Source organism: Aotus nancymaae, unplaced genomic scaffold, assembly GCF_030222135.1.
Source record: "Aotus nancymaae isolate 86718 unplaced genomic scaffold, 86718_ANA_hifiasm-v0.15.2.pri h1tg000002l, whole genome shotgun sequence".
Lineage (NCBI taxonomy): Eukaryota > Metazoa > Chordata > Mammalia > Primates > Aotidae > Aotus > Aotus nancymaae.
In genome coordinates, this window is record NW_026988413.1 from 58,859,894 (window position 1) to 58,871,914 (window position 12,021).

General features: G+C 36.7%; 1 protein-coding gene across 5 annotated transcripts in view; it reads left to right on the top strand.

Annotated features, from left to right (window-relative positions):
- CD36 (CD36 molecule (CD36 blood group)) overlaps positions 1-12,021 on the top strand; it is a 203,395-nt gene that overhangs the window by 140,452 nt on the left and 50,922 nt on the right. For 2 of the 5 annotated variants that reach the window (XM_012466537.3, XM_012466544.2), the window contains exon 1: positions 8,872-9,008. The exons of the other annotated variants lie outside the window; for them this stretch is intronic. The gene's annotated coding sequence lies outside the window, so the exon portion shown is untranslated. Of the gene's footprint in view, positions 1-8,871; positions 9,009-12,021 lie in introns of those variants that run through there. 5 annotated transcript variants of the gene reach the window in all.

Consider the following 12,021-nt stretch of genomic DNA (forward strand, 5'->3'; position numbering starts at 1 on the left):
ATCTATGTTCATTGTGGATATTGGCCTGAAGTTTTCTTTTCTTGCTGAGTCTCTGCTGGGTTTTGGTATCAGGATGATGTTGGTCTCATAAAATGACTTGGGAAGGATTCCCTCTTTTTGGATTATTTGGAATAGTTTCAGAAGGAATGGTACCATCTCCTCTTTGTATGTCTGGTAGAATTCGGCTGTGAACCCATCTGGACCTGGGCTTTTTTTGGGTGGTAGGCTCTTAATTGCTGCCTCGACTTCAGTCCTTGTTATTGGTCCATTCAGGGTTTCGACTTCTTCCTGGTTTAGGCTTGGGAGGAGGCAACTGTCCAGGAATTTATCCATTTCTTCCAGGTTTCCTAGTTTATGTGCATAGAGTTGTTTGTAATAATCTCTGATGATGGTTTGAATTTCTGTGGCATCTGTGGTGATATCCCCTTTATCGTTTTTTATTGCATCTATTTGATTATTATCTCTTTTCTTTTTTATTAATCTGGCTAGTGGTCTGTCTATTTTGTTGATCTTTTTGAAAAACCAGCTCCTGGATTTATTGATTTTTTTGAAGGGTTTTTTGTGTCTCTATCTCCTTCAGTTCTGCTCTGGTCTTAGATATTTCTTGTCTTCTGCTAGCTTTTGAGTTTTTTTCATCTTGCTTCTCCACCTCCTTCAATTTTGATGATAGGGTGTCGATTTTAGATCTCTCCTTTCTTCTCATGTGGGCACTTATTGCTATATATTTTCCTCTAGACACTGCTTTAAATGTGTCCCAGAGATTCTGGTATGTTGTATCTTCGTTTTCGTTGGTTTCGAAGAACATCTTTATTTCTACCTTCATTTCATTGTTTATCCAGTCAACATTCAGGAGCCAGCTGTTCAGTTTCCATGAAGCTGTGCGGTTCTGAGTTAGTTTCTGAATTCTGAGTTCTAACTTGATTGCACGTGGTCTGAGAGATCAATTAGAAAAAATTTCTAATGGGTACTAGGCTTAATACCTGGGTGACAAAATAATCTGTAGAACAAACCTCCATGACGCAGTTTACCTATGTAAGAAACCTGCACATGTACTCCTGAACTTAAAAGTTAAAAAAATATTAAAAACTAAAATACATCTGTCCTCAAATAATTTTTAAAAATAAAATTGCTGTGAAGGGCCAGGCACGCCATGGCTCACACCTGTAATCCCAGCACTTTGGGAGGCTGAGGTGAGTGGATCATCTTAAGTCAGGAGTTCGAAACCAGGCTGGCCAGCATGGCAAAAACCCATCTCTAATAAAAAATTTTAAAAATTATCCGGGTGTGGTGGTGGGTGCCTGTAGTCCCAGCTACTCATGAGGCTGAGGCAAGAGAGTTGCTTAAGCCTATAAGGCAAAGGTTGCACCAGTGAACTCAGATTGTGCCACTGCACTCCAGTCTGAGCAACAGAGCAAGACTCCATCTCAAAAAAAAAAAAAAAAAATGCTTAGAGAAACAAACTCTTCAAATGTACATTGGATGCTGAAGTTTCTGTTTCTCACTTGGCTATGATATTCTTTTCAATTGTATCTGTGCTGTGGTCTTCTAGGGGGTTGTCATTAGAGAAATGTCAGACTAATAACACATTAAAGTGCCAAAAGTTGATGCCTAAATTCATTGCAAAATTATTTGGTTTAGGGCAGAATTTTATTCCATTTATGTAAAGATGATTACTGTTTTCTGTCATGCACAATACATATTCTTTCATGAATATTGTTAGGAGGAATGTTATAAATTTCATAAATGCTGTTGGTTTTTTTACATTGTTTCATATGGTTAGTAATAGATTATAGTGTGATGATATATTTAGACTCTGCATTCAGGGTCTGAATGCAGCAGCCAGCATTTAACTCTTAGCTCAACACAGTTTGACCTTGAGCAGTTTAGCTAACCTCACAGAGCATCATTTTTGTCATTTGTAATACTGTGAAAATAGCGACGCTTAACTCAAAGAATGTTGTGAAGTTAAACTGAGATGGTCCTGTAACGTTTGTAGAGTAGGGTCTGGTTTCTGGTAAGCACTGTCTGGTCTGCAGTGAACACTCTCAGCACTAGCCACTAGCGTAAGAGAAGCATATTTCAATAAATATGCTTCTGACAAGAATATTATTATTTCACAAATTAAATATGAAGCAATATTACAAGGAATAAAAAAGATAATGTGACTATTTAAAAAGTCAATCAATACACAACGAAACTATGTCACCTGTCCGCCAATCAGATTCTGCACCTAAGTGCAATGACTTTTAAAGCACTCACCAGGCTGGGCATGGTGGCTCATGCCTGTAATACCAGCACTTTGGGAGGCCAAGGCGGAAGGTTCACCTGAGATCTGAGGTTTGAGACCAGTCTGGCCAATGTGGTGAAACCCAATCTCTACTAAAAATACAACCAAAAAAAGTTAGCTGGGCATGGTGGCACGCACCTGTAGTCCCAGCTACTCGGGAGGCTGAGGAGAGAGAATTGCTTGAACCCAGGTGGCAGAGACTGGCAGTGAGCTGAGATTACACTATGGCACTCTGTCCTGGGTGACAGAGTAAGAGTCTGTCTCAATTAATTAAAAAAATTAAAATTTTAAAAAAAAAGCACTCACCAGAAATAGCCTTGGTTCTACTTAGCCCAAAGAAGAAAGGGGAACAAGATACCATTTAAGTGAAATTTGTAATTCAATTTAAATAATTACTTCCCCAGTGGCCTCATTCTAGGGGGTTGTTCAAATACCTGAACATTTATTCATGTGTTTAAACATTGAAACTCAAATATTTAAGTTCAGAGCAAAAGGAGTCTAGTCCCTGGTCCAGAGATCTTGGGAATCACTTATTTGACAGGGGAGAGCAAGAGCTTTCTATTCTTTCCTAACCAAGTGAGTGGGTTACACACAGAGGGAATGGGCTGCCCTCCCTCTGGCTTCTGCTCCTGGTAAAGTTAGTAGAGCTTGGAAACAAAAGCCAACAGAAAGCATTGTATTTATGTGGCATTTGAGAAATAGATTTTAAAATGAGTGATATGGGATTGCCAAAAGACTTTTAAAGTGAGGAGAATTAAGGAGATTAGAAGAAAGCACTTCTGAAAAGCTAACTTGCATGACACCGTGCTACAATATAGATTATCCATATTTTAGGAATGTTTTAGAGTGAAAAAGGAAATTTTATTTAAAATATTTTCATCTTTGCTTTCAAAGGGAAACAATGTTGTTATTTAATTCCTTTAAGAATGTATTACTTTCTATTTTGTGAATTATTATTTATACAGTCTTGGGTTTCTCGTTTTCTCAAGCATGAATATGTGTTTGATTTTTCTAACATTCACAGTAAGATGATACGTATTTACACATAGTAAAAGGCATTGAAATATATAAACATCTTTGTAATCTTTACATTACTTAAAAAAAGAGCAAAGAAATTCATAACTGCCATAAATACTTCCTAATATTTTTAGCTTGAATAGTTTTAGATTTAAAAATCATTAAATTGCTTCCAAAATTATATATAGACTTTTAACTTTGCATTCATTATTTTCAAATTAAACTTGGATATGTTTATATAACAAGTCAGCTCTGAAGTTAGCAAATAATGAGGATGTTATAAAATACATCCAGTAAGTTCTTCACTTTATAGCATTAGGTAAAATGTTTATGCTCTGAAGCAGAATTTTTAGTCTCTATTTGTGCTTCTTCATATAAGTCAACATAGAACTTCTAGCAGTTTTAAACCAATTGCTTTTGAATTGTAAGATGAAAACTACACCTTTTTTCCTAATAATGCCTGAACGTAGCAGAAGCTCAGTTAATTTGAAATGATTGATTTATTTTGAAGTTGCCATGACAACTTTTTAATATTTTTTTTCTCAAAGTCCATAGCTTCTGGTAAAAATTGCTAAATCTTTCTATGAATGGGGAAATATTTTCTGCCTTTATCCCTCCTCTGCATTGGCCAATAGATGGTAATTGATCTCTGACTTGTGTTTGAGAAAGAGGCTGGAATATCATTTTCTCTATGGAGCTTGCCATCTCTCCTAAAACTTTCTCCCTCTGTAGGTTGTGCTATAAACCTTCCATTATAGTATCTATTATGCTAGTTTATAATTTTCTGAATGTCAGTCTAAGCTTATTACCATGAAGCTAGAGTTTTATTGATTTTATTATATTCTCTGGACCCAGAAATATCTGGTTTCAAGAATTAGTTTAATAAAATAAATGACTATGTGAATAAATGTTTTAACTGAAACCTGTATATGGAAATAATGAAAATAATTTTAAAACATCAAAGTTGTATTGACAAATGCATCTCTTGAGAGATTTCTATTGACAGAAGTCAAGGATTTAGACATGAACCAGAAAATGCTTGTATTTTATCATGCATCCCATCTTAGTCTGCTTTATGTTCCTATAAGAAGATACCTGAGGCTGGGTAATTTATAAAGAAAAGAGGTTTATTTGTGGCTCATAGTTCTGCAGGCTGTACAAGAAACATGGCACCAGCATCTGCTTCTGATGGCAGCTTCGGGAAGCTTCCACCCATGACAGAAGGGGAAGAAGAGCAGGCGTTACATGGAGAGAGAGGGAAGGAAGGTGCCAGACTCTTTTTAACAATCAGATCTCTTGGGAACTATTTAATAATAGAGTAAGAACTCAGTCAATAGCAGGAGAACATCACCATGACAAAAAGTGTGGGGGTTTTCCACACACACCAAGCAGCGAACGCCAGCTGGATGTCCTCCAACTCAGTTCCAACACTATCTACATGGAGATAGTTAGATCCCACAGGTTGGGGGCTTGGTCCCCAAAACTGCCCCCTTTCTTCCACACTAGTCACAGGGCCAAGCCTCCAGGACTACTGACCAGCTTCAAGTTGGGGTTCTCATGACCCCCTTCTTTGGGTTTGATTAATTTGTTTGAAACAGCTCACAGAAAGGGAAACGCTTACTTATGTTTACTCGTTTATTATAAAGGATACATATGAAGAGATGCATCCGGTGAGGTATGGGGGAAGGTGTGCAGAGCTTCCATGCCCTCCCTGGCATGGCACCCTCTAGGAACCTCCAAGAGTTCAGCTATCCAGAAGCTCACCAAACCCAGTCCTCTTGAGTTTTTATGGAAGCTTCCTGACTTCAGCATTCCTTCCCCCAAGATATAGGGTGGGACCCTCTCTGGGGAGAGTCTTGAGACTCACAATCAGAAGGGAGAAGAAAGATTAAGGTCCTGCCTTGGGGCAAGTGAAAGGAGGGCTGGAGGGAGATTCTATTTTCTGAGGCCTAACATACACAATAACAAAAAGTCTGTAACTAGGGCTATGGGAATTATGAACCAGGAAAGGCGGACAAAAACGAGTATGTATCGTAGCACCACACATGACAACAAAGAATTTAGAATATTACGTAAAGTTGGTTGATGAAGCGGTGGCAGGGTTTGAGAGGATTGTCCCAGTTTTAGAAGAAGTTCTACTTTGAGTAAAATGCTATCAAACAGCATCGCATGCTACAGAAAAGTCAAATGATTTTGCCAAGTGATGCAGCAAACTTTATTATTATCTCATTTTAAGAAATTGCCACAGCCACCCAGACCTTCAGTCAGCAGCCAACAATATCCAGGGAAGATTCTTCACCAGCAAAAAGATTATTATAATTGTTAGCATTTTTTAGCAATAAGTATTTTTAAATTAAGGTATGTACTTTTTTTAATGATATGGCACACTTAATCGGATACAGTATAGTATAAACATACTTTTATATGCAGTAGGAAACAAAATTTGTGTGATTCAGTTTATTGTGATACTCATTTTATTACAATGGTCTGAAACCAAACTTCCAGCATCTATAGAGGGTGCCTATATTCTGGGCATGTTTATATTTATCTAATTTTCTTAACATTTTCTTGTGTTATCTGTAAACATGTGGCTGGCAATAATTTATAGAATACTTTGGGACAAATAATACATGGAAGCATTTAATGTGATGGCTGACTCATGGTTAATATGTGAACAAATATTTGTCCTCTTCCATATCCTCTAATAGAATTTTTCAAGTTGTCCCACATGTGAGGGAAGAAATAAATAAGTATATTAGAACAAAAATATTACATTTAATAATTTAAATTCAAGGTTATGTATATATATATTTTTAAAATCCAAAGAACACTAGAGAATCAAAATAATCTTAAAAATTAACTTCATACTAGTAATAGGGTACTAGTAACAGTGTATGGAAATGAAAAATAGGTATAAATTATTCCAGTTATCTTGGCACTTAATGTTAAGTTAACTAGTGAGAAGGGCAGGCAGCGGCTGAATGCCTAGGCAGATAGCTGTAGGTCCCCACTGAAATCCCACCTCCAAGCCAAAGACAGTTTAAAGCCTGAAAGCCAAGCTGTAAGTTAAATCCTCAGACTGTATTGAGAACTTGTCTTCCTGTTTCACATGCTTTCCACTGATGCCTACCCTTCATCTATTTTACATATACCTTCCCTTTCCAAATTGGTTTTCTGCACTGTCATGCCCACCTTTGAGTGGTGTCTTTGCTTTACCTTTCTTTTTTTTTTTTTTTTTTTTTTTTTTGAGACAGAGTTTCGCTCTTCTTACCCAGGCTGGAGTGCAATGGCGCGATCTTGGCTCACCGCAACCTCCGCCTCCTGGGTTCAGGCAATTCTCCTGCCTCAGCCTCCCGAGTAGCTGGGATTACAGGCACACGCCACCATGCCCAGCTAATTTTTTGTATTTTTAGTAGAGACGGGGTTTCACCATGTTGACCAGGATGGTCTCGATCTCTTGACCTCGTGATCCACCCGCCTCGGCCTCCCAAAGTGCTGGGATTACAGGCGTGAGCCACCGCGCCCGGCCTGCTTTACCTTTCTTAAAGCCAGCACACACTCCCCATTCTGAATCCATAAGAGGCCCCAGACCCAGCCACATCAGGGACTTTCCCAACTTCAGTTAGGGGACCACCTTCGCAATCCCTCTCTGCTGAAAACTGTTTCATCAGTTTTCAGAGAAGACTCAGTAAAAGTCTTCTCTGTCCTCCTCACCCTTTGATATTCAGCATATCCTCATTCTTCTTGGGCTTGGGACAAGAGCTTGGGAACCACTGAATGCTGATATGAGCTGGGACATGACAGTGTGGCTAAGAGAGGCCCAGGTGCAGCGTGGCTGCCCAAGGATCCCTGGCTTACAAAGTGAACAAAAAGAAAAATCCTATATCACTAGCATTACTGAAAGAGAATAAAGAAGAATAATGGCACAAACCAAAAGTTAAAGCAATACTCTATCAAAAATTACAGAAGAACTTAGAGAAAGATGTTAAAAAGAAGTAACAAGTGGAGAAAAATAGAAAAATAAAAGAGCAAAACAAAGCAATATTCTAGTTACATTTTTTAAAAATAATCATTAGGAAGATTTACAAGTGTTTGTAACTCTAGGAGTCTCTGAGCTCACATTTGTTAAATGATCAGGACTAGTTGTCTGCAGTGAGAAAATCAGAAAGGAAATAAGAAATGTATTCTACATAGAAGTAGGTGAAAGTTCCTTGAACTATGAGTCACAGTTATTTATATCTGAACAAATGTGGATTTCCTATTAGTCCAGGAGATTTTGTGGCCTTCTACCTGTGTATTTATATGCAGAATGGTGTTCTGTGTATAAGCTGCATCTCTAGAATGTGAACTCCTTGAAACTACCTAGCAACACTTAATTACCTAGGCCAGTTTGGACAGGCAGTATTATTGGATTGTCTTGGTAAATACTGGTAACTTCAAAAACCAAAAATGCTCTAAAATTTATAGCTAGATAATAGGCAATCTCTGAACTAAACTTTAGACAACAGTCCTTGGTCAATTTTTTTTTTTTACTCTGTTATGTAAAAGTAGACACTTATCTAGTAGTAATTCTAGCCAGCTTATAAATCTCTGGTATTATTAATTTCGCTATTGAAAATCTCATTGTTAGTATTTATTATGCCAATCTTCTGTTGTAAAGAGATAAAAAATAACTGTGGACTTCTATTAAAGGCTAGGGACCAGCTCTAGAATGAATGTTCTCAACCAGGATAACTGCCCACTTCATGAAAGTAGACTAAAAGTACTAAACTCTCATATACACACAATAATATATATGCAAGTATTTGAAGTACATTACAGAAATCCTCAAGGAAGGAGTCACATTTTCTTCTACTTTGTGGCAGAGTTCTGAGCACATAGTGACCATGTGATAAATATTCATTCAGTATGTGAGTGTATGAGAATGTATGTCATCAACGTTAATCCTCAGAGAATGACTACCTTAAGTGATCTGGGAAAAAGCCATATTTTTGGTCTCATTTAGAATATACTGTGATTAATACTTATTTTTAGAGTGCATTTATTTTTGTTTTATTTGATATGTGTTGCATATATAATATTGTCCTCATCAAATATTGCTTAATTCCCTCATTTCGCAACAAAACAGCTATTATCAGCCTGAACTTGTCAGTCTTGCAGAGCCCTGCCCAATATTGCCCTCATCTCCAGCTTTCCACAAACTGGAATATTCACTGATGCTCTGTTTCTTCTCCCAGACCAGTATACATGTTGTTACGTGGTTCCTGGGAGGACTGTAAAGTCCTCTAACAAAGACACAGGTTGGAATGAGTCAAGGGAGTTACTATGAGAAAGTAGGGATATCCCTGGAGAGGGGAATGCTTCTGTGTGCTTTTAGACGTCACAGAGTAATTGTTTCTTTTTTTAAAGGCAAGAACCAGGGTGAAGAGCAGCTCATTTTTAAGCTGGAGAGGTTAGCAAACACTGGCGGCAGAATTTGCTTTGGTTTAGGAATACCACTGTCTCATAGGAATGTCAATCAGAATTCCACAGCCATTCTTGGACACGAGGAGGTGGGACTGACTGATGTACAGCAGTGATTTGACCCAGCACTTGGGGCACACACAACCAGAGTCTGCGGTGTTAATTCCCTGGTCTTCCCAACTAGCTTTTTGAAAGTGCATTAACGTTTGTGGCCTTGAACTCTTTCATCGGACTTCTAACGGTAAATATTCCTGTGTAATCACAATGAAGTTACCTAATCTAAATATGTAAGATTCCACACTTTACTTGCAATACTTAAAATTTCCTACTTTGATCTGACTTTTGCTTTGTTCTTGTCCAGTTTAAGATATATTTGCATTTCTCTCTCTTCTCACAGGGAGTAGAATTCATGGGGCATTGTAGGCATATAGGTAGCCTGTTTCAAACTTATAGATGCGAAGTTGTATCTAAAAGAAAGTGGAGGGAGTGGGTCAAATGTTTTTTACTATGAGTTGTCAGTAATTATTACATTAATAAGTGGTAAGAGGGCATTCAAAAAATATTTGGAATAATCTAAGCCCTCCAACATACACATGCTTCTATGCATGCAATAGTGGAGGAATATCGTAATAGGGCAAATTCATGTGCAGCCAGCTCCTATTCTTAGGAATATATATATATCCTGCCAGGCATAGTAATCTCAGCACTTTGAGGCCAAGAGGTCGAGCCTGGAAAACGTCACAAAACCCTGTCTTTACCAAAAATACAGTAATGCAATACTAGGATATACTTCCTAGTGTATCCTAGAAAGACTGTTAAGTTATAGATGGTCATTTTTTAGCCAAAAACGTATTATAATAAATGTCATTATAAAATTTGGATTCTCTTATATTAATATTGTAAGACTGAGTGGTTGACTTCTCAATGTTGGAGCAAGCAGAATCTATCCTCCCCTGCTTTTGATGTTCAATAGTGACAAGTAGAGGTCACAAGCAGTCTCTGCTGCTGGCATTCCTGGCATGGTCACAGTAGTCAACAGTGACTACTGTGACTTGTTTGAGAGGTGACTTTGAAAGTTTATTTTACTTTCAGGTTAGAGAATTTAGTCATTGTATTGTTTGGCATGAGCTACTGAACCTCTGATGCGATAGCCAATAGGATATATGAAGTAGTGTTTTTAAAAACTAATGCTTAAAGACAGTTTTCAATTTGCAAACCATTTCTAAGATGTTTTCCATGGTAAGAATTAGCTACCCAGAATAATGGGAAATGTAGAAAAATGGGGGTACTGGAACTAGCTAAAATTTTACAGATTATAGGTATAATTGTTTTGATGGTCACAAATGATTATTTTTATTGGTTTTATTTTATTTGGACTTGCATTGTGATTCGTTGTTCTGTAGAAACAAACTATACACCTTGACTTTATTGTGATTATCTAAAACAATTGGCAACTGAGCCTGATGTATTAAAAGAGAGGGCAGGAGGCCATGGTTTGCCTCAGTGGGCATTGTGTGAAGATAAGGAACTGAAGAAGGTGTTTATAGATAGATATGGGAAATGCTAATGCATGCTCATTCAAAAAAATCATAACCTTGCTTGTACTTCAGGTCTATGCAATTCTATTTGTCATTTGGGTGGTTAATATTGTGACTCAAGTATTCTAGACAAGCTGCAATTAAATATTTCAACAGAAGACCTCAAGGAATTACTGATTTACGATTCACCCATGTTACCTATGCTACAGTAATTAGAAACAAAGAAATTGAAATGACATACTATATAGTAATTCTACTAAACAAATACATTCATCTTAAAAGGCAAGGAATTTATGATGGCTAGTATTATGCAAATGATGTCTCTAAAGAGTTGGTTGATGTACACATTTTGTTCATTGATTCAACAAATATTTGTCTGCTCAACACATACCAGGCACTGACCATTTTCTATAACTAATTTCATCCACTTAGCACTGTGAATAATCCAATAATTCCCCAGGACAGATATTATTATTCAGTAAACTAAGTGAGTATCAATACAGGGGTGTATTGTATGGAGATCACTGCTCTCCTGGGTAATCAGGGGATCTGCCATTGAGTTTGGCCTTACAAGTTTTTGTATTTTTTCCTTAAGGGATGATGAAAGATCAGTGGACTCCTAACTATCTGCAGTCTGTGGAGTCTCAGGTTGCTTAGAAACTCAGTGACTATGGGCTTGCTATGGCAACCCATTTTATCAGTGACTGCAAAACTAACTTAGCTGGCATTGTGGCAAATCTCCATATTTTGCTGGTAAGAATATTCAGATAAGTTATTTATCATACTAGTATTTTTATTATTTACACTATTGAGCTAAATTTTGTAACTTATCAAATTTTGAAAATAATAAATTATGATTTATAATGGTTTAAAACTACATGAAAATGAAGCTTAAATTCTGAATGTGTTTTTAGATGTGAAATTTATACTGTCTGCCGGTTACCAGGCCATTGCCTAAGCTTAAATCTACAGTATGTGATTTGTGATTTGTACTATATTAAAAGCATGAGAAAACAAAACTAGTATAGTCTATTATCTATGTGCCAACTCTGCAAATTTAGCTTTTATTAATACTTCAAATAATAAATAAATTTATGCATATATAGTATAATTTAATAATTTCAGTTTACATTACAAATTCACTATTCATATATAAAAGATGTTACAGTAGTATTTATTTTTTAAATCTTATGTCCTAAATAATATACCTTGAAATTTGATATACAAATGTATTAGAAAACCAATTTACTTGAAAAGCACATTTTTTCAATCATAGGAAAGACATTAAGGAACATATTCTCATCCTTTGTTTGAACATTTGTTCCCTGGAGTACATTTACAAAAATGTCGCCCTTCCTGATTTTAGTCATGCTGTTAGACTTTAATAACAGGTTCCATTGTTTTACACTATAAATAAGCTACAATCTTCTCTGTACCTCTTCATATGTAAGTATTGCATTTATCTTATCTCCCTATTGATTCCAACTTTTGTTTTTATCACAGTCAATAGCAAAAGTAGAGCTAGCATGCTCTCCTGAGACAGACTATTACAAGGTTCTATTTACTGTCCTTTTCTCCTGGGTTTTGGCATTTATGTATTTTGTTTTGATATTTAAGACTTCATCATATTAAAGGTTCTCTTGAGAGTGAAAGAATCAGTCTGACTCAGGTTTTTACAGGACAGTGCTACAAATGACTATATTTTAAATTTTTCTT